This window comes from Protopterus annectens, chromosome 5.part1, assembly GCF_019279795.1.
Source record: "Protopterus annectens isolate FY-2018-M chromosome 5.part1, PAN1.0, whole genome shotgun sequence".
Taxonomy (NCBI): Eukaryota; Metazoa; Chordata; order Ceratodontiformes; family Protopteridae; genus Protopterus; species Protopterus annectens.
Genome location: NC_056736.1, coordinates 421,287,257 through 421,311,683, shown reverse-complemented (window position 1 = coordinate 421,311,683; position 24,427 = coordinate 421,287,257). Strand labels below are relative to the sequence as shown.

General features: G+C 41.4%; 1 long non-coding RNA gene across 1 annotated transcript in view; it reads left to right on the top strand.

The window, feature by feature from the left end:
* The first annotated feature begins 4,750 nt into the window (after positions 1-4,750).
* The window catches only part of LOC122803459, a 279,711-nt gene continuing 260,034 nt past the window's right edge, over positions 4,751-24,427 (top strand). The window contains exon 1 of the long non-coding RNA XR_006365122.1: positions 4,751-4,815. This is a non-coding gene — a long non-coding RNA (uncharacterized LOC122803459). The remainder of the gene's footprint in view (positions 4,816-24,427) is intronic.

Below are 24,427 nucleotides of genomic sequence, written 5' to 3'. Positions count from 1 at the left end.
ATACTGTATATTTTTTAAAAAAGTGCAGATAAAGGTACTTAAATTCTCTTATACGTCCAGTTGAATATAACCAAGTTCTTAGCTGGCCAAAGCTGAGGTTTTTAAGCAATAAAAATTTCACAATGCACCACTTAAAAAGGCAAGGCAGGAAATCAAAGAATGTGGCTACCCCCACACCTGTAATTACTAGCAAATAACACACTAGCTTCAGTTCAAGTTACTAAAGAGCAGAATAACTGCCACTTGAGTTAAATATTCCTTCAACACAGTTTAAATCAAATTAAATACATTTAAAAAAAGTGCAGATAAAGGTACTTAAATTCTCTTATACGTCCAATTGAATATAACCAAGTTCTTAGCTGGCCAAAGCTGAGGTTTTTAAGCAATAAAAATTTCACAATGCACCACTTAAAAAGGCAAGAACAGGAAATCAAAGAATGTGGCTACCCCCCACACCTGTAATTACTAGCAAATAACACACTAGCTTCAGTTCAAGTTACTAAAGAGCAGAATAACTGCCACTTGAGTTAAATATTCCTTCAACACAGTTTAAATCAAATTAAATACTGTATTTTTTTTTAAAAAAGTGCAGATAAAGGTACTTAAATTCTCTTATATGTCCAGTTGAATATAACCAAGTTCTTAGCTGGCCAAAGCTGAGGTTTTTAATGTGGTGCCAGTTCACTTTGTAGTTCATGTAGAACACATCCAGGGATATTGTTGGGTCCCATAGAAGCTGTATTCTTGGCCTTGGACAGTGCTGTTTTAACTTGTGCAGCAGTGATACTGGGTGCCTGGCAATCTACAGGTTTTGCGACTGGTCCTTTGGGGGGAAAGATGGCACTGAATCTATTGGCCAATATGTTGGCAATATCTGTTGGCTCAGTATAGGAGGTACCATTGTGCAGTAACTCAGAGAAAACGTGGGTATTGCCATGGAGATTCTTGCTATAACTATAGAAGGCTTTGTGGTTGTTTTTAGTGTCTGCCACAATTCTGCCTTCATAGCTGGCTTTAGAGGTTTTGATGAGGGGATCTCAATTTTTGCCCTTCCAAACTGTTCTATTGATGTTGCAGAATAGGTTTAGATCTCTAGACCAGGTATTTTTCATGCCATTTGACTTGCTGATATGGCCACATTTCATATTTTCCTCTGTGATTATGCTTAGAGGTTTGGTGTGATTTACAAGTTCTCTTTTTATACTGCTTGATGTTATGGTGAAATAAAGTTTTGTGCATTGAATTGTTTTGGAGTAAATAGTATTAATTTACTTTTGTTTGGGTTTAGTAGTAACTGTTTGTCAGTCAGCCAGGTTTTGACGGATAAGAAAAAAATCTTGGGGTGTGTCTTGTAGTTTTTCCAGGTTATGGCTAGAGCAGATCAAGGTAGAGTTGTTTGCATACTGGACTATGTTGGTGAGTTTATTTCCTGTATGTAGGTCATTTATGAAAATATTAAAGAGGAGAGGACCTAGGGTTCCCACTTTTTCAAATGGCCAAAGTGGGACATTTTCGGTACAAACATCAGATTTTACAGGCCGACACATACTCACGGTCAGTACAAAGGATAGAACAGGACATTTGCCATTTTTTTAATTTTTTGTCAGGACACAACTGCCCAAAGAGGGACTGCCCCTCGCAAAGTGGGACAGGTGGTAACCCTAAGAGGACCATGAATGGACCCTTGAGGACACCTAAAGATGCAAGAAGGAAGGGTGAGGTTGCAGTTTTGAGTTGCCATTTTTCAGCTTGAAATCTACTGTTAGGACAGCTTAGAAACTAAGCGAGTGATGGTAGAGAGTTTTAGCAGTAGTTTTTGGTGTGATACCATATCAAAAGCCTTTGCCAGGTCTAGTAAATTGACTGCATTTTTAGATTGGTTTACAGTGTTACATAAAATAGAGAAAGGCAGTAGTGGTGCATTGGTGCTATAACTGAGGCACAATCCTTGTTGAGTTTCAGATACCAGGTTATTTTGGTCACATATTTGAGTAATTGGGATTGGATATTGGCTATCTTTTACCAGCTAGTGGTTTTAAGCCATTATTATAACTTCTGTTGTGCACTTACTCTCCAGTAACTATTACAGTTTTCTCTTAGTTGTGTTGGTAGGGTTATTTAGGAACTATTTCAAGATGTTCTAAGGTGCGTTTGTTCTTCTTAAATGCTTGACCTTTGGCCAATGCCTTTTAGTTGCTTTTATTCCTCAGTCCATTAACATTCTTTTATTCTCACATATGCTGCTTGAGTTTAAGGACGCCGTAATTTTCACTAAGGATCTTGAAACTACTCTACTCCAGTAGTTTCCCCGCTGGGATACAGTTTCTCACAATAAGCATGTAATAGGTCATTAAAACACTAACCTCCTGCATAAACATAATCTCTGGAACTTCCAGGTTCTCCTAAAGTTGTGTAAACATAGCAGGAAAGGAATATAAACTAAAAAAATATGGCACAAGCAGTATAACAATACGAAAAATTAGTTTTTAGAATGTCATTGGTTAGACACCCTTCTTCACCTTAAAGCATAACAGGAATAAGATTACCTTCATATAAAATAAGTGTATTTTTTTAACTCTTGCAATTCAGCAGAAATCAGTGGCAGATTAACCTGGGAGCTTGAGGAGCTAAAGCTAAAGCTCCCCCATTAATGATATAAGCAGCCGTCCGCTTACCTCTCAATTGTTTAGAGTTTGGCAGTACTGTGAATGCTGCTTTTTATTCTTGATTTGGCTAAAGCAATACATTAAAGCTGTAGCCAAATAAAGATTATAAATGAGAACTTTGCCATACCACCAAAAACTGCTCATTGTGCAGTCAGCTGCCTAAGCTGCAAATATACTTTTGAAAGAATTCCTTTCCTGTAATTCTCCACGATACTGCAAATACAAATACACTTTCCATTGCACACACACTGAGCTCAACAGTTCCCTGACACCATCACAGAAGCAACCATTCATCTGAGGGGGTATCTGTTCATCTCATGAACCTATTCTCCAGATTATTTTGGAATTCCTTTGGTTCCCATGCTGCAGTATTTAAAAACTGTCCAGCACATTGGAACTATTTAGCCAGATAAAGAATTATTTTCTATATGTAAAGTTCTCAACTTTTAATGACTAGATTGAGACACATCAGGGACACTTTAAATACTGAACCATCTTATTTTTTTCCTTTTAAAAAGTATGCATTTACCTATTAAATTGCATCATATCCACTAATCAGAGAAAAAAAGAATGTAGTTGGATTAAAAAAAAAGTATTCACAAGCAGCCTTAAGTTTGTGTCTGTGCGTGTCTACATCTGTGCATACAGGTGTCAGTGAGTTGGTGATAGAGGGTCAGTCTACCTCTAAAACTTCTTAGTGCAAGTAATCTAAACAAAGCCATAAATAATGGGGATGAAGGTTCAAAATCAAGTTCAGATTTTAAATATTGCTCTTAAAAACCCAGAATGTTGTTAGAATAAGTTTTTTCATTAGCATTCATTTTCTGATGGACATGAAGTCTGAAACTGGAATGCCTGTCATCATTTAGTAACATCAATTCCCAATGATTTGCCAGAAATTTTATGTGGAGCAGACAAAACATACAAGAAAAAATCTGGACATTCTGCAAAATCTGTACAGTTGAGAGGTTTGGTCAGTGTTTTCAAAGCATCAGGTATGAGTTGGGCTTTGTAAAGATGAACTTAGAAGTTATTATATCTGTACTAGAAGACTAATGTTTTATGTAGTACCCAAAGGCAAAAAAATATAGCATTATCTTATTGTCATAATTCTAAGCGATTGGAATTATGTCTATGCATGTTTTAAATGGACAAAGGTATAATGATGCAAAAAGCATAGAGATGTGTGAAGCATTCTGGGAATGTTTTACATTGTTCAGAAAGTTCAACTGTTTTGCAACACACATAAAAGGTATTATATCATGTCTGTATTCCAGTGTTTTGTGCCACACACACACACACACACACACACACACACACACACACACACACACACACACACACACACACACACACACACACACACACTCACACAACTGGCAGCTTGCTGAACCACTTTTTTCTTTTCTTGTAGATGTACACACTATAATTTTTCTAAATGTGTAGATAGTTTAAAAATATATGCTGGCAGTCCAATTATTCATGTTGTTAGTAACACAACACAAATGCAGCCTAATGTGACAAAATCTGAGTGAATGGTAAAATGTATCTAGAGGTTTGCTAGGCAGAGTATCTTCAAGCAACATAAGTAAAATATGATCAATGTTTGATGTAAATATTGTGCATCAACATATTCCATTAAATTTTGAAGCAAGAATGGTTCATTCCACTAGAGTACATGTACTAAGATGGAGCAGAGGGGGGGGGGGGGGGGGATCTGATGGTGTTTCTACAGGTGATACTAATGGGAACCAGCATCACTGTGAAGCCATTCTCTGAATTTGTCTATTTGAAATCTGCCTCATTCTGACAAGAAAAAAAAAATAATACACTAAATATCAAATATCAAAAAATATTTTTCTTATGGTAGCGTGTGTGTGTGTGTGTGTGTGTGTGTGTGTGTGTGTGTGTGTGAGGGAGAGCATAACTGGCCCTGCTGCTTTGCTGTTTTAAGTCCTCCTTTGCAGGACTAATGTATATTTAGGTTAAAATAGCTGGAATATAAGCTGTGACTGCTATTTGTGTGAAATAAAAATACATTAATTAATCATTATTGTTTCGTCTCTGCAGAGCCAAGACATATATTATAGGAACACAATGGTTATGGAGCTGCCTGTGAATAAAACAACTGGCTATGCTGTTTGCTGTTGTAAGTTTGCAGAACTAATGTTTATTTATTTGGGTGATGTAAGCTGGAAATATAAGCAGTGACTACTGTTTATAAATAAAAATACATTAATGTACCCATTTTATTTTATCCTTGCAAGGTCAGACCAGACACTATTGAAATGATTGGTCCTTTTTGCAGGACTAATGTATATTTGCATGAAGTAAGCTTGAATATAAACTGTGCCTATTATTTTTGTGTGACAAAAATATAGCAACATAACCATTTTTTATCCTGGCACAGTCACACCAGATACTATGACTAGGCAATGGCTATATGGTCTTCTGTAAATTTGAAAAATTATTGTGAATTTGGATAAATCTGGAATACTTACTGGGGTGGACTACCTTAGAATGAAAGTAACCTGTTGTCATTTGCTCAGTTTATACAATTATCAATCTGTGTCTGATGGATTAATGTATGTATTTGTTCGAAGTGAGTTGGAATGTATTTACTGTGGTTGTTGTTTGAGTAAAACAGTATTAAGATGCTTTCAAAGCTCTCAGTTGCCCCTGATTTAACAGACTGTCACTGATGTTGCCTCATATTTTAATTTCCCTCTTGTAAAGTTGATGGTTTTCTGTTAAATTGATACAATGGCAAACACCACACACTAACAGTACTGTATTAAATACACCACTGTTTTCCTCTTCCATCCCATATTTCCAGCCTTCTTCCGAAATAACAGTCTTAGAAGCATATGAAACAAAATTCAAAGTATATTCCCAGGATAAAGGTATAGCTATAGAAATCTGGCTAAAAAAGCACATAAATTATAATGAAATTAACCTACCTGATTTCAATATAATAAGGCCTGACAGGGCAAATAATCAGGCAGGTGGAATTGCCACCATCTACAAGAATTCCTTGTACAACACCATGTACACACAGGAGATGTCACAATTTAATAATGCAGAGCTACTTATATCACACCAAAAAAAAATCAATAATAGGAAAGCAATTTGTTTAGCAGCCATATATGTCCAACCAGGTAAAAAACATTAACACTACAGAAAATATACTGGATATCCCACCATCTACAACATGCAATAATAATAGGTGACCTAAATATAGTTTGGCAGCTTATCAATAGCAGCACCCCCATCTCATTCTATAAACGTATACAGCTTTGCACAGTTAATTACAGCAGTTACTGTTGTCCACAAAAGCAATGATAGGCAATCAGCCTTAGAGTGGACTTTTACTAATACACCCAACAAAACTAGGGCATCTGGTAGCTTTCCAGACAGCCTGTGACCATCTATTTACTTATGTTCTCAGAAGTTACAATATCCAAGGTAAACATATCATTTTCAACCAAGTCTGTTACTCAAAAAACTTTGGTAAAAACACTTTTAGCAGATCTTTAACAGAATATAACTGGAAAATAGTGAAGTCTATGCCATTAGACTCTGCTGTCAACCACTTTGAGATATTCTTATAGGTTCATAGGTTGATACTAGGATATCTGCCCTAGGGCATTTATAAGCCTAGCCAGAGTGTGTTTGGCTTTCGCCACCCTTTTAGGTTAGTTGACTGTGCCTCTGTATAGTAGGTCACAGAAGGTAGCCCTTTTAAGGTCAGTTTACTGTACCTCTGTCAAGCAGGGACACAGAAGAGATCCCATGGGTAAACTCACGATCTCCCATCCATTCGTCAAGATTTCTCTTAAGAGTTCACAATAATTTTGTCCCAGTACGTCCCAAAAGGGTCATATCCAATTCTGCACCATTGCTAACAAAGGATAGTAAGAAGTTAATGCTACAGTGTAAAAAAGGCCTGGAAACAGTGTCTGAAACATAGAACACAAAATACATTTCAGGTTTTCAGGCAACTAAACAATGGGACAAAATACCAAATAAAACATGACAAGCAAACCTATTATAACATCCTTCAAAATAAACATCAAAACAACCCCAAACTCTTCTGGACTTCCATAAAGTAACGTTTACCAACAGGCTGAACTACCACTCCAACCCTCCGTCCAACAATACTACTGATTCCATTCCCACGCAGTTTAACAACTATTTTGTACAGCTAATATGGTCCCTCACAAACATTAGTACTTCAGCTACCTTCACAGTACCTATGGGCGCTACTAAATATCTTCAGCTATTTGACTTCAGCCCATCACCTAACTCCACCATTAAATCACTCCTACATTAGCTAAAACCAAGCACCCTAGATGCTGACCAACTACCCTCAGACTAATTAAAAATGGCTGCAGATAATGTTGCTTGTCCAGTCTTGATATCAATAAATAGATCTATATTATACCTTTACTCAAAGGTGGCATATCTGCAGAGTTTAATAACACAAGGCCATTGCAATCCTTTCTCCCATCAAAAATACTTGACAAATATTTTCATTCTCAGCTTCTACATCTCCTAAATTCAAATAATCTGTTCTCTGAGTTACATCTGCAAATAATACTAACATTTAGGTAGTAACGCATACTAAAATACTGTGCACTGTAATAGATGACAATATTAATTTTGATCAATGTATTCTTCAAAGAATTAAAAAGACACACCAAAAACTGGGTGTCCTTTACAGGGCAAAACAGTACCTTACATACCCAAAAAGAAAAACTCTGACCTCATCCTATTTGCTTCTACTCCACTTATGACCTCACTATTCCTTACAAATTGAATGTCTACACTAAAATCCTCCTGTTACAACAAAGTAGCAAAGTTTGCTACCAACACTGCACGGCAAATTCACCACTGCCAAGCCTTAAAAGAGTTAAACTGGCTAGAGCTCAGTAACTACCTAGCATACTCACAGCTAGTTATGGCATACAAACTGATATATTATCCTGAGAATGTCATGAGTTAAAAAATAGACTGTTGCCCTGCACCCCCACAAGGGACCTACATGTTAGCGATAAGTTTCCACTAAGCACTAGTAATGCAAATAATTCATCAGGTGACAGACTATACCATCCCTACATAAGCAAAAATGACTAACAAACTCCCAAGCTATAAAACCCAGCTCAAACAATACTCTACTCAGTCCAGATCATGCTCATGTTCATCACCAGGGTGAGACCTATAGTGAAAACATACATTTCTTATTACTTATTGCTAGCATTTTTGCCTTCCTGCACTTGAATCAATACACCCTTCTTTACCTCCATCTTCAACACCTCTTCCCATATTTCTCTTTTTTGTAACTGCCACCATCCACTGTTCTACTCCGTCATGCATTTCCTGTATACCTAAGTTATAAACCTTCCAGATACACCAGCTTGGAAGTAGCAGCCTAGCTAGAACTAATACTATACCCTGCTGTCTCACTGTCTCATTCAAATGCTATTACCACTATCCTCCTGTATTAACAGCAATATCTCATTTCCTACCTAATTTTATAACTTCATTTTATCTCTTGAACTCTTTACAAATCTTTCTGTACTGATGTAAAAGAACACTAAACTTCTTTACAATGTTTTCCCTTCTACAGCTTAAATCTATTGACCTCCTGCAAGACTTTAGAGTTACCAGAACTGTACAGACATATAGTTGATGTAAATACTTTACTGTATATATATATATATATATATATATATATATATATATATATATATATATGTCTTCTAATTGTTTTTTTTTTTCTGATAAATGTAACTGTTTTTCTGAGAATTTTGTGAAATTCACTTAATATAAATGCATTGCGATGTAGCTTTTCTCCCCAGGCCTCCTCTGAAAATGGGCTCTGACCAGTTGGACTTTCCCAGTCAACAACGACATGTAAATAAATGTTACCTTGAATGCATATGTCTTTTCAGTTTCTTGGGAAATATTTTTGTCAGGATTGAAAATTAAGCCTTAGAATAATGTATTTTTTCTAGAGAGAAAATAAGATGGAATTTCTTTAGTTAGTTAAGATTTTTCTTTAGACCATCTCTGGATCAAAAGATTGCCAAACTGCCTAAAATGTACCTCACAGTACCTAGGATCTCGTGCCTTCTGGGGGCTAGTGGCCACCCCAGATTCCTGGATTTTTTCAGTTATTTCAAGCACTCTTAGTAAACTGCAGTGTGTTGTAAGGATGGAGGAAAACTAGAAGACAAGCCCCGGGATTCATTAAACCCTACACGTAGTGTAGGAATAGTGCAGCAGCTGCTGCATGGAACATGGCTGCTGAGTGATTCAGCAAAGGGCTCCTGGGATGTGTGAGTGCTCCTACACTATTCCTGCCTGGACACCACTGCCTTATGCTAATTACCTCATTTGCTGGTGAAAGCCATGCATCCAGGGAGGGCCAGTTTTGCTTAAAACTGTTTACTTTAGCTAAATTGGTGTGCATGGTCTGCACCGGGCCTAAAACAAAACAAAACAAAAAAAAAAAAACAGAAATAGCAGAACTGTTTACAGTTGAGCACTGGGTATGCGTGGCGTGTATCTCCAGTACTGGCCTACCCACACCATGCATTACCACCCTAGTTGACAAATACCACTGCAGTATATGGGGTGAGCAAAATAGCTGGGGGGGTCATAGGTCACATGCATGGATGTCAAAGTGGGGGTCCCATACCCACCCCAGCCTCACCCAGCAGATCAGCTATAGAAAATCATACAGAAATGTCTGGCAAAGGGCCCCACATGGTGACATCCATGAAATCCCCATCTACAGACTTTTACACAGTGAAATCACAGCAGGTCTGGCAGTGGCAGTATGGCTTTGAAAGGTAAGAAATCTGAAACTACAAATGTTTATGCCAAAACAATCTGACCTGTGGTTGATACTGTTATACCTGTAGTCTCAAAGATAGGGCACACCACTATGCTAAATGAGACCAAAATGTTAAGCAAATAACAGCACAGTCTCTGCAAATGTGTGTTGTGTACAGATGTCCCCCACTCAAAATCCCATAGAAATGCAGTAACATGTCCCTAGCCTTAAGCAGCATCCAGCTGTCAACTAGAGAGATGGCTCAACTCAAACAGAAATCAATTGTCAGTAGCACCCACAGTCAACTTACTGGTACAATCCCAGGGTTGTCCACTGCCAGCAGCCTGGGAACATATGATCATCAGAATGCACTGCCTTGCTACAGATGGCCTGCATCTGTCACACCTGGCCTACAGGCCACTGGCAAATGTCTATGCCTCACCCACAGTGCCGTGTTAGGGAGTGTCATAGGGTCCATAACACCAACATAACTCAGTCTACAAAATGCAAAGAAAGGCCATGATGCTAACTGCTAGGAGAAAACTGTCAGTGTCAGACAACCAGAAATCTGGACAAAGTCATGAATAATGGGGTGAAAAAGGTCCAAAGAGAGGGACACCTTTGAAATACTGCTCTAATTATTTTATAAAGTTGATGGAATGATTGTAGTAGCATGGAATGTATGATGGGTACGAAATCTGAAACTGCAATGTCAACTGTCAGTAATATCTGACTTCAACCCTGAGTGACTTGCAAAACACTTTTCCTTGAAAACCACACTTGTTTGGGTAACCAAGATATATGAGTCATGGATGTGGACATTCTGCGATACTCTGTACAGTCAACAGGCAGGTTCTGGAGTCTAAACATGGGAATAAAGTCATTGCAGGCAGTCCTAACCCTGGAAGATGGTGACATGTCTGCACCCACAGAACCCTGGCCCACAGCCATGGGCAGTAACACACCCTTGCCTGATCACTCATCCTATGCAACATCCTGACCTCAAAATGTGGCCATCCAAGCAAAATGAGGTGGGCCAAAGATGTATGTGAGACAAACACACACTTCCAGGCTGATCAAATAGTCTGACACACACAAGACCCTCCAAGTGCAGTCAACCATTGAGAAGACCCCTATGCAAAGTACTGGTAGCTATAGGCAAACATATCTGACCAAGGACTCCCCCCACATATCTTATCCCCTACAAATCTATTTGGAGTCTGCCTGTCACCCCAATCCTGTTTCACTTATATTACCCAATTGTGGACTGGAAATCAGGCCAGGCCAGAAAAGAAATGCACAGAGGTTCCACCATTGAAATGTATCACCAAGATGCTGGAACGTTTCCACAGCACCAGCAGCCAAATTGCTTGTAGGCACACCTCTCAACAGGCTGGATTGTGCAACAATGCATAGCATTTGTCCCATAATCCTGGTGTGTGCATCATCCATCATGTATTCCTCTGGTATATCACTGTGATGATCTGAGGAAGTATATCATGAGGTACTGAAACAACACAAGACAGTGTCAAATGGCATATATGTCATATGTCTGCTAAAACAAGCCCTTCAACCCTAGCAACCCATACATTACTGAGAGAAATAGCCACAATCACTGTATGGCCCATTTTCCCCCCATTTTGATGGGCTATCTCCAGATATCCTGCACCAACAGGTTCAAAGTTATGGCAATAGCACAAAACAAACTGGACTGGAGTACAACAATCTCTGGAATGGAGTCCCACATGTACTATAGAAAGCCACACTTGGCATGTTCATACACTTAGAGAAATGTCAGTAGGATCTAGGAATGAACAAGTCTTCCCCACCCAGTGCACTTCCCATTGCTCTACTTTAGCAGTCCTGAAGATGTCTGTCACCATAAAAGTCAGTTTCTTCAGGCCGCAGCACTAGAAGCTCTGTAGCATGTGTGATTACTGTGTAATAATTATAGTACAAATAACTAGTTAGGTAAGAGTTCTAATCTCAGTCCTAGCAAAAGTAAAAGTGTGTGTTTGTGTTTACAAGGTAAAGCTTTTGGGTCCATTCAAACCCAGTACACTTCCCCTACTTTAGCAGTCCTGCAGATATCAGTCACTTTAGAAGTGCCTTTCATCAGACCTCAGCCCCACAAGCTCTGCGGTGCATGTGATAATTGTGTAACACTATAGTGCAAACAACTAGTTAGGTAGGAGTTCTAATCTCAGTCCTGGCAAATGTAAAATTGTGTGTGTGTGTGTGTGTGTGTGTGTGTGTGTGTGTGTGTGTGTGTATTTACAAGTAAAAGCTTTTGGGTCCATTCAAACCCAATACACTTCCCCTTTGAATTCTTTAGCAGTCCTGCAGATATCAGTCACCTTAGAAGTGCCTTTCATCAGGCCTCAGCACCATAGGCTCTGTGGCATGTGTGATAACTGTGTAACATTATAGTACAAATGACTAGTTAGGTAGGAGTTTTAATCTCAGTCCTGGCAAATGTAAAAGTATGTGTGTGTTTACAAGTAAAAGCTTTTGGGTCCATTCAAACCCAGTATACTTCCCTTTTCCCTACTTTAGTAGTTCTGAAGCTATCAGTCACCTTAGAAGTGCTTTTCATCAGGCCTTAGCCCCATAAGCTATGTGATGGGTGCGATAACTGAATAACACCATAGAATAAGCAACTAGTTAGGTAGGAGTTCTAATCTTAGTCTTGGTAAAGGTGTGTGTGTTTACAAGTAAAAGTTTTGGGTCCATTCAAACCCAGTACACTTCCCCTTTCCCTACTTTAGCAGTCCTGCAGATATCAGTCATTTTAGAAGTGCCTTTCATCAGACCTCAGCACCCATAAGCTCTGTGGCACATGCAATAAATGTGTAATACTATAGTACAAATAACTAGTTAGGTAGGATTTCTAATCCAGTTCTGGCAAATGTGTATGTAAGTGTGCATATATTTAGTTTAAAGTATTTTGTGGCCTCTCTCACCCAGTACATCACCTATTGCCATACTTTACAAGGGCTGATGATGTTCCTCACCTTAGAAGTACCTTTGGGCAACCTTCACAGTATAAGCCCTGTCGCCCATGCGATAAATGCATATAACACTGTAGTAGCAGTAAATAGGCAGGGGTTCTAATCTTAGTCTGGGCAAGTGGGTGTGTTTGAACAGTATCCTGTCTGTGGGGGGGGGTTGTTGTGTTTGTGTGGGAATCATACCATTGGAGGGTGGGGTTTGGTACTTTTTGCTGTTGCCCCCCCCCAGTACATGTCTCAGTGTCCACGTTACAAGGCCCACAGATTTCATCCACTGTACAGGGACCTGTAGACACTCTGCAGCCCTATAAGCACTGTGCCATGTGCAATAACTATGCAACAATATGGAATAGATAAGATAGGCTGTCCATCTAATCCTTGGATATCATTCCCCACTCAGGAATCATACACAAACACAGTCAGGTAGGCAGCCACATCCACATCAGTAAGTGGCCTGCAAACCAGCTCACAGATAGAACCCACAGTGTGAAAGCAGTGGACTCCATGTCAGACTGCTGAACAGTCATGGGTGGAGTCCTACAGGTTGTGGACCTGGGTCCCCTCATGTTTGGGATCCACACCTCTGAGGACCAGCCCAATATAAAGGTGCTCTGGCTGATAATGTTTACAGACAACTACAAGGTTGGTGGTGTTATTACCCCTCCACGTGAGGTTGACATCCTTCACAAAGACCTCTCTGAGACCTATGACTCTTGTTAGAACCCTGGACATAAGCTCAATGCCAGATGATGTGCCACCATTCCCTTTGGGTACAACATGGTTCCCATAAAGTAATACATTGATGGTAGTTCACTGAACACTGATGTTAGTATAATGGAACTTGGAACACAGGTTGACAGCTGTATGGTGTCCACCACAGTGCCACTGTCTTCCAAACATCCTTCTATGTGTTACTTCTCCTGCCTCAGGGTGTTGAATCTGGGAAGTAAAAGGACAGTGTTTCCCTGTACACACCCCTCAGTAGGCCAATCAATGTGTACTATGGCCCATTTGCCATGTACCCTACTGGACACCAGCAACAACAAGAGAGGCTGCAAATTTACCTCACAAAGAGGGTCTTAGGTACTACACACTTGCCCCATATGGGCAGACTTCAACAACTGCAATGAATCTCTGAATCATACTGGCTACTTAGGTGCAATCTCTGCCTGACATACACGGCCATATCTGACCCAACTCTATCAGGAATGCTACATCTGAGGACACCAATCTGTCCATACAACATGCCTCAGATACCTCAACCCCATCATCACAATCAGCAGGACTTGCTGGAGGGACAGGTTCACAACCCAGAGACTGGCCACGCCATGGAATAGATTCCACATACATGTCACGTCGAGCACATCACTGGCCCTCTACAAGATAAATCAGGAGGAGTAGATGGGGAATAGAAAACACACCCTGGGGATAATTCCAGTGACTATACTCAGTAGACACACTGGGGAGTATTGTCAGATGGCATGATGCCAGTGCATTCCCATGGGATAGCCTTGTAAAGCCTCCATGGCCATTTGCCACGTACACACCCATGACTCTTTGAACCCAAGGATCTCAGTACTGTCAAATGTCTGTGTGCGCATTAGTGTGTCTGAAAGTGTTTGTGAGTGTGTAAACATGTGGGGGAAAATAGTTGGTGGCCCATCTCACCCAGTACAACTACCATTGCCATACCTTACAAGTGCTGTAGATGTTATTCACTATATAGGTACCTTGGGATGCTCCACAAACTATAAACTCTGTGGTATGTGCGGTAACTGCATAACACTATAATACCAAAAAACGCATAGCTAGCGGTTCTAATGAGTCCTGGCAAATGTGTGAGTGTGAGTGTGTGCATATTATTGAGTGTAAGTGTGTATATGTGTAGGTTACAGAATTTTGTGGCCTCTCTCACCCAGTACATCCCCCATTGTCATAATTTGCAAGGCCTGGTGATGTCCCTCACCTTAGAAGTACCTTTGGACAAGTGGCACCCCATAACCTCTGAGGCACATGAGATAAATGTGTAACAAGGTAGTAACAATAAATAGATAGGTAGAGGTTCTACTCCCAGTCCTGACAAATGTGTGTGAGAGAAGAGTATCTTGTGGTTGTGTGTGAATGACATCCATTGGATGGGCATGGATTCATATTTTATGCCATGGTACACACAGTACATATTCCTAAGTCTACTGTATGAGGTCCGCTGTTCACATCAACTGTAGTGGTATCTATAGACACTCTTCAGCCCAATAAGCCTTGTGTAACAGTATGGAATAGTATGGTATGAATAACAAGATAGGTTGGTCTGCTAATGTCAGTACTGGCAAGTGTGTGTTTGTGTGTGTTTGTGTGTGTGTGTGTGTGTGTGTGTGTGTGTGTGTGTGTGTGTGTGTGTGTGTGTGTGTGTGTGTGTGTGTGTGTGTGTGTGCGTGTGTGTGTGTGTGTGTGTGTGTGTGTGTGTGTGTGTGTGTGTCTGGGGTTGAGGGCATTAGCAATCTGAGGTGTGTTCCACCCACCACACTTACCATTGTCCACTATACTAAAGATGATGTCAACCACCATAGACTGAGATACAACCCCTCAGCCCTATAATCTGTGAGGCACATACAAGAACTGCTACACAGACCTTGGAAATGTGTGCAGATACAGCTGTACCCAGAGAATGACGGTTGATGTGTTACTACACTGCCATATCCCTTGTTGGTGATTTCTGAAGGGCCACATCCTGCTGACACACAGACACCTGGAACACAAACAGAATAGAGCATGTGAGAACACATTCACTTAGTGTTACTAACACCAATAATACATTATGGCTGAAAAAGTACACACACACACTCTGATGTGTACCCATTACAAATGCCAGATGACAGCACCTTGCACAGTATTAAATAACTACACTGTACTAAAGTCACCCTGTGCATCAGACCCATATAAGCATGCCCCTGCATCAATGATATAGATGGCATGGATGTGACACAGGTATCATCATATGCACAGGGTGTTGTGTGGGTTTGCCAGAAGCCTAGGCTGGGCCACAGGGTTGACATCATGTGTGTGTTTGGGGGGTGATCATTAAACGGACAGTGCAGGGGTGTTGTGTGTGTGTGTGTGTGTGTGTGTGTGTGTGTGTGTGTGTGTGTGTGTGTGTGTGTGTGTGTGTGTGTATGTATGTGTGCGTGTGTGTGGAGGTGACTTTTCTCATGGTGATGTTTGTATGCACAGTCATGCCATGTGGGCACCCTACACACAGGTATTTTGAACAGCTGTGGGCCATACATGGCAGTGTACAGTTCACTGTCTCTGGCCATGGACACAGGAACTGGGTCTGGTGAGGGTATCACTGGCACCACCAAGGCTGAGTCCAGATGCAGTACTACTCCCCACTGGTGACTGCTGCCTGCTGGATCCGTGTCCCTGTTGGGACCGGCTAGGATCATGTCCCCATGGCTTGCTGCATCATGGCATGGATAGAACACCCCCTTTAGTAATGCTGGTGGTACTGCCAGCATGGGAATGTGATGGTGCATGGCCACATAGACACTCAGATAATCGTGGTGCTGCCCTACAGCCACATAGCTGTAGGGCAGCACCACGATCAGCTGCCCTACAACCATTTGGCTGCTGGCCAGTGTCCGCCAAATGCTCAGTCACAGATATTCCACGGTCGAAGAGTGCCAAGGTCTCCCCCCACCTTCTATCCATGACCCCAGTAAGTTCACAGATGGCTGCAGTGAGTTCATATTGCCAAGGACACCAAGGACATGATCATCCATGACCATTCATTATGTGTCTGTGCCCCCATGACAGCCTGAAACATGCATCTAGTGACTGCTGCCGTGGCACTTGCAACAGGGCCATGACTGGCTGCAATCCTCCTCCAAACCTGTGTGGGACCTCACTAGCAGTCTGCCTATGGCTAGTGCCTGCACCCTCACTTGCCATAGTCACCACAGTAGCCTGTTCCATTCCACCACCCACCAACTGTCCATTATCTGTGGCCACTGGTGAATGGGTATGTGTGGCCATTGTGACTGTGCGGGGATGGGTTTGACAATAGTGGTATGCCAACCAATGGAACAATATCAGCCCCTGGCAACCCCACATGTGCCTAAATATGAGCATCATCATGGTCAGATTCTGCAGAGACACTGATATCAGTGTCAGAGCAGGAGGGACTGCAGCCACCATGTCAACGTGAGGGAAAAACATATGAAAATAACTACTGGCACTATAAAGTTTGCTGACACACACACACACACACACACACACACACACACACACACACACACATACTTACAGGTGAGCTGCTTCAAAGGCATTACACAGACCTCACATTAGCTGACTGGAGGCATTCACGACACACAGTCAGACAATAACATACACACTCTGGACAGACCCTCAACATCATGCAGTGCAGCCCTTTCTAATTACTGTTACTACTAATATACACCACTGGGATACGTGAATAGTGTTAGTAGGAGATGGCCCTTCACCTAGAACATACTGCACCCATGTAAATTATTGCTGTTCTCCTGTATAGGACTGTGGCACCCCTTACAGAACATATCTCCCAACTGTACAGGGTTTTGCTGAATGTCTACATGTGTGGCTCATATGTTTGGTCTGATCCTCACAACTCTTGTGTTTGTCTGATACATTGCTGTGTTGTCCTGTGACTTGGTGCCACTAAGTAAAGTCATAATTGGAGGTGTAGACTGCATAACCTGCAGTACATGTATTTTAAAACAAATCCAGTTACTCAGACAACTTCCCAAGCTTACAGTGGATATAGTAAGTGTACACACACCTGTTAACATGCCAGGCTTTCGTGACATATCACATGAGACTTCAGAAATCAGGTTATACCATTGCCATTATTTCATATGACATATGACCTGTGCAATCCAAATGAAGAACATCAGTTACAGGTAACATCTGGTAACTGAAATAGGTACAATAGACTTGTTGCATGAGTGTGCACACCCTTAAAGTAATACTCTGTTAAAGCTATGTCTGATTTAATCACAGCACACAGTCCTCTTGGAGAGGTGTCTATCAGCATGGCACATCTTGACTTGCCAATGTTTGCACACTCTCCCTTGCAAAACACCTCCAACTATGTCAGATTGCAAGGGCATCCCCTGTGCACTGCCCTCTTCAGGTCACCCTGCATATTTATATTTATTTATTTTATTTATTTATTTACATTTGTTTACCGGGAAAGTCAGACTGGACACAACTCCTTTTTCAGCGGAGGCCTGGGGAGAAAAGCTCCACAGAAAGTTACATATAGATAACATGGTATACAGCCTAGACAGTATCATTTTACAGTGATAAAAGGTGTTAGCATGACAAATACAATGGAAGATTTGTTAAGGTTTAAGTGTATGCATATACAGAACAGAATACAAGAATACTAGGTAAAAGAATGCCTAGAAAACACTTTATCTGACACTAGAGTTATAATCAAAGAAGAAATGAAACATTTGTTGGTAAGACCTGGATTTAGTTGGGGGTTTTCACAAGGACAAAGCCAGTGAGATTTTAGATACGATTTAAGAGCAGACTTGAAAAGATGGCTAGGGAGGGTAGTAATGTTAGTTGGTAGATTGTTCCAGAGCTTGGATATGGCACAGCAGAATAGCGTTTCCACTGCAGAATTTTTGGCTTTGGTGACTTGGAGCAGATTTTTTTCCCTATTATCCATATATCCTATTGGACGTAGGTGTAGCCTCTCACTCGGCCAGTGCAGAATGTTGTATGTGTTCTGGTGAAGCCATCCTTTTGTTGATATGGATGTATGGTTTGAGCCATTGCTGTGTGGAAAGGTGGAATTCCTCACCATCCACAGCTATGTGGCAGACACCAGAACGTTCTGGAGCCACAAGGGACCAGTGTTTGGAACTGTTCATAATCCCCTCTAACTTGGCTATAGCCCCAGTTCCAGCTTGTGAACAGCAACTCAGAAGCAGGACACTACCATCCCCATGCTTCACCCTGGGGGTGGTGTTGTTGTGGTGATGTGCAGTGGTGATATTGTGCCAAACACACCTGTCAGAATTGTGGCCAATGAGTACAACCATGGTCCCATATTACCATAACACATTTTCCCACTTGCTTTTTGGAGACATGATGTATTGTTGTCAGACTTTCCCCAGGCCTGGATATTGTTTGGTGTGAGGAACGTCTGCCATCTTCCAACCCTACCCTATAGGCGGGACATATGGAGACCATGGATGATTGTTGTGACATGTAGTACACACCCAGTACTTGCTAGAGATTCCTACTACTCCTGCACTGTTTCTGTAGGGCTCCTGGCAACCTCCCTGGCCAGTTTTGGTCTTGTATTCTCAGAGACTTTGGTGGGATGTCCACTCATTCGCAATGCCACTGTAGCCCCATATTTGCAACACCTTTTGATGACTGTCTGCACTGTGTTCAATGGTATGTGCAATGCTGTGGAAATGTTTGGGTACCCTTCTCCAAGCTGATGCATCTCAAATATGTGGTCCCTTAGCAGCTTCATCAGCTCTATGTGAACCATGGCTGTTGCTGTAGCAGGCAACTGGGTATATGTTAAGATAATCCTAGTAGGACAGCTGACCGTTAGTTGCTGTTAATGAAAGACTCTCTGTAATTGATGGCTGTTGTGTACCCAATAAGATGTACTGCTGTAGTTATATCAAAAGCTGCCTTAACATAATACTGGCTTCATCCTGTGCACACATATGCATCTAGGTTGTTGTACTATTGTTATGATTCATTATTGTTCCCCTAACAGATTTATTTGCTTTACAATTGAATTGTACAGGTCATAGGTCACATGAAAGGTTGGCAGTATTCTGAACTTGTCTATAATGCTCTCATTTTTGTATATCGCACATACCTGGCATTCAAACCGGTGTGTACACCATTTATATGCACTGTATACCACTAATTTCTATAATATGACCCTAGTTTTGGGCCTTTGTCACCCCATTTTGTCGGTCTCTTTTACGTGTCCTGCAATGACAGGTTGTGAGGTATGCTATAGATATGTGACATATCCTGCAAATAGGCCACTGTCATGACCACCATGATGCAATGCAGTAAACTACCACCACAAGTGAACATGCAGATATTGCCAAATGGCTGAGTGTATCAGTTGTTTACATGGCCAAATGTATTAACTTTAGCATGCTTGAGGTACTGGTGAGCCACAACAGAGAAATCCCATACTTAGTGGGTTCAGGCTGCTGTCCCATATGCAAACCAGAGGGACCTATGTAGTTGTGAGGGAGTGGTATTGTAAGCAGATTCACATTAGGCATTGGTTCAAGATGAACACTATGTTTCTGCACCAGTACAGTACGCACTATGACATTACCCAATTTGCTGTTCTTCACCATAGATGTGTACTTGTGTGCATTACAACATCCCACCCACTAATCCATTTTGCACTGACATATGCATCTAGAGACTCTGTAGAAGACAGTTTTAATGCTACTTCATTACATTGTGCACTTTGGCCTTACCAGGATGCTCCTCGCCTGTTGCCTGGGTACCTCCCACCTACACAACTGCTGTTTCCTGTATTTGAGTTTGTGTGGGGGCTACCCCAAGGTTGGCAAGGAGCTCCTCTGTCACCGTAAATGGGGCCTGTGTGGCTGGCCTCCCACTGGTAGCAGTACAGTCCCTCACTACAGCAGCAGCCCTTTGTTGGGCATGACATATTAGGTCAGTTGCTCTATGCCTGACCTGATTGTATGTGCGTCCATGGTGGTCCAACACATTCACTCTGTGGATGATCTAATCCGACAAAGCAGTCTGCTCTTGCAGATTTTGCTGGCTATGGTAGAAAGGATGGCATAGTTTAGGATTGCAGCTTCTGTGATGGCTGCTGTCTCTGCATCAGTGTAAGGTGTTTGCTGCTGCATGGCAACTGGAGGACACACACAGGGAAACACATCACAGAACCTCAGACATTGCCCAAAGTTCTTTACAGAGCCAGCACATGCATATGGACTATCAATAGCCACCACTTACAAACACATCATACCCCTGTACCTGGCAGCACTGTATTAACATGCATTGTACTCCTGGTTTTGATGTGTCATGTACCCCCCATGAGGGCCAGTACATTGCATAAACCACCATTCATCATCCACGTTTGTGTAGAGGGATGACAGTAGCCGTGTACTTTGCAGATGGGATGTCAATGCTGCTCAGGGTTTCCTTGCATACAGGGTGTACTGGAGCTGGAAGCATATGCCTGGGTTAATGTAGGAAGCAGACAGAAATGTTAACAGACCCCAAGGGGACTTGCTTTTTGAAAAATTATATGGTGCTGCTTACTGTGATAGATTTGAAGTATTCTTAAGACACTCAGTCTTGCTGGCTGGATTCTGCTGAAGTCAAAGTCTGGTTATATTTGCATTCACAGTCTGCTGCATACAGAATTGTGCAGAATATACACTGATGAGAGAATATACTTTGCAGCATCAACTTAGAGCAGTAACAAATAACTTTTTATAATAAACCAGACGGACTAACGTTGCAGCTTAAAGTACTGTTCCACTTTACTTCTCATATAGTATAGATGATGTGAGAGATATAACATTTACCTCGGGACAAGTGTATCCCTACCAATACCCCTAACATAACTGGATTAATACCGATCTTTATATACACATTTAGTCATGCACATACATATACATTTCCTCTTGGTATTCTATTTTGGAGAATTGCTCATCCTGTAGAAACAATACTGATTGTTGCAGATGCTGATGCAAATGCTGACTTAATAATATTATTTTTAAGCTTCCTTGTTTAACAATGTCTTGTCACATTTTTGCTGAATTTATAAGAAGCCAGCTTTTCTGACAGTGTGAACATCCTGTTTTTTGTCTTTAGTATTCTATTTGGATCTTTGTATAAGAACATCTGTTCTTGTGCAAATGCTGATAAGTGCAGAAAAGCATGTTTTTTAAGGAAATGCATTGTAACAGTGTCATATGATAGAAACATGTCATGTTGTCCATTCTTTAAAAAAGCAGATTTTACATTTTTGCTCCCACTGGCAATGAAATGCATACATCCTATTTTTAAGTCTGTAATGAAAGATGTCCATTCAGCATGTTCCTTATTTTTCAAGCCACAGTCATTTAGTATGAATGCTGATCACATTATACCTTATTTATGTTACATATTTGTAACAGAATTACTTTCAACCTTAAAACCCTGTTGAGCCTAATCTTACACTTTTGTCAACTTTGATTAGGCAGTTTGCACCTAATCCATGATGGTGAGGGGAGGGGTGCACATGCTGTGCATATCCACCTATACTGATGCTGATCCATGGTGTTTGCCCTAAACCTGTCTGCAGCAAGTTGGCTGTAGCTATGGTGTGTGTATGTGCTGTGACTGACCACCATTATGGGGTGGTTTGGGTTGATGCCTCTGAGACTGCAGACATATGTGAAGATGACCTTGTGATTGCCCTTAGTAGATGTGTCCAATTTGTACTCATAGTTAGCCTTACAGTAATCTACCTGTGACCTATTATGCTCATTCAGACAAAGGTTGACATGCCGCCCAGTTGGTGCCTGCACCTGCTTTGCCCTGTACAACCAATATAGCCTCAGATTATATGCTTTGTGCATTGCTGCTGTCCAGCAAAGGGGTTTTCTCTACTTTGGTGGAGACAGGTTTTACAAGTACAGTTTTGCTGAGGCCATACAGCTATGTGGATGGTCATATTTTTGTTTGTAGTAGACATAGACATAGGGTCAGGACACAGTTGGCCACCTCTACAATTCCAATGTGATACTCATGCTTATTATACTACCCATGTCTGTGTCGGACAATGACACCACCAGTAGCTGTAGAGGTGTAACTCTGTTGGATGCACAGAAACTAAGGTTACACACGTGTACAACATGTACAGCTTATTCACCTGACATTTTGCATCCCATGTCAGCTGTTATGAGGCAGCCAGGTACACCTACCCATACATACCTATGCGCAGGTAATACCTGCTATACATTTCTGTTCAATGCCAGCATGGCACATTGTAATGACAGTCTTGCTGCTCAGTCAGCCATGTCAACCTGTTGGGGCAGGACATGTCTAAGACAACACACATACATGGTGGGCTATGGGCCATAATTAGTAACACTTTCTCCATATTGCTGTAACACACATATGTCATTTGATAGTGCAGCAGCCTTTGCATTCACAGACATACCCTGGAGGATGTCTGATGCTCATATGGTAGGCAGAGAGGTGAAAGGCTAGGTATGTGGTAGTAAGGGTAACTGTTAATGTTGTGAGTATGACTGGTATGGGGACAGAGCTAGCTGATATGCTGGACAGAGGAAAGGGGATTCACTTTATAACCTCGAAATGCTGAAATATTGAATTTCAGTATCTCGAGACTATAAAACAGAATCCACAAAACACCGACAAACAAAAACTGTGAAACCACATAACCGAAAACACCACACACACTACACTAAACATACAACACAACACCCACATCACAACATAAACAAAAAAACAACACACATACACAACTCACACACACATAAGCAGGGGGCAAGCCCCCCTACACCCCATGTGGGGGCTGCACCCCCTACATATATATACTAACTCTGAGATCGCACAAACACAACACAAAAGCTCACTCACACACGCACATTCTCCAATCCCTCACACACACTCTAACTCCCACTCAAAACCCTTACAAAACACTCACTTACCTGACATAACACCTACATCTACACACAGCACCACGCACCAACAAAACACAAACCCGGACATTACGTAGCGCAACTTCATAACCGCAAATTCGAAATATTTTCGAGATATGTGAAATTCGCGATTATGAACGTTCGCTATTTGTAACATTCGACTTTATAGCTTCGAGATACTGAAATTCGACATTTCAGTATTTTGATGTTATAAAGTGAACCCGAGGAAAGGTGGATATACTGTGTGTGCTAGAGACCAGATGGAAGGGATATACAGTGTGTGTATCAGAGTCAGGTAGAAATAGTTCTGTCATGGTGTGTATGGGAGGGGAAATGGTGTAGGGGTTAACCTGAAGGAACATTATGCCAAGAGTGTTTGTGGAGGTGATAAGAGTGTGGGATAGAGTGATGTTCAGAAGGCTGGGAATTGATGGTGTAATGTTGACAGTTTTTATTGTATATGCTCCGCTAATTGTGTATGTGATGGATGAGACAGATGTACTTTGTTGTGGTTGGATGAAGTGGTGATGCCTGCACCTAAGGGTGAGTGAGTGGTGATTGGAGCAGATTCCAATGGGCATGTTGCTGAATGGGACAGAGGGGATACAGAAGTGATGTGTAGGCATGGTGTTAAGCAAAGGAATGCAGAAGGTGAGATGGTGGTGGAGTTTGCAACAGAGGTTGGACATGAGTGTGGTGAATACATAGTATTACAAGACCGAAGGGCATAGGATGACATACAAGAGTGGAGGAAGATGCACACAAGTGGATTATCTCCTATGCAGCTGGGCCTGTTTGAAGGGGATTGCTAATTGTAAAGTGGTGAATAGGGAAAGTGTAGTTAGGCAGCATGGAATGTTGGTCTGTGGGATGACATTGGTGATCACGAAGAGGGGGAGGAGTGTGAGGGCGGCAACATGGATCAAATGGTGGCTACTGAGAAAGGTGGATTGTGAGGTTGAGTTTAGGGAAGAGTTAAAACAAGCAGTGGGTGGCAGTGAAGAGTTAGCAAATATCTGCGTAACTACATCCAAGCTAGTAAGAGAGATGAGTAAAATGGGGCTTGGTGTGACATCTGCACAGAGGAAGGAGGACAAGGAGACCTGGTGGTGGCATGAAGAGGTACAGGGGAGTATACTGAGAAAGAGGTTGGCCAAGGAGAAGTGAGATTGT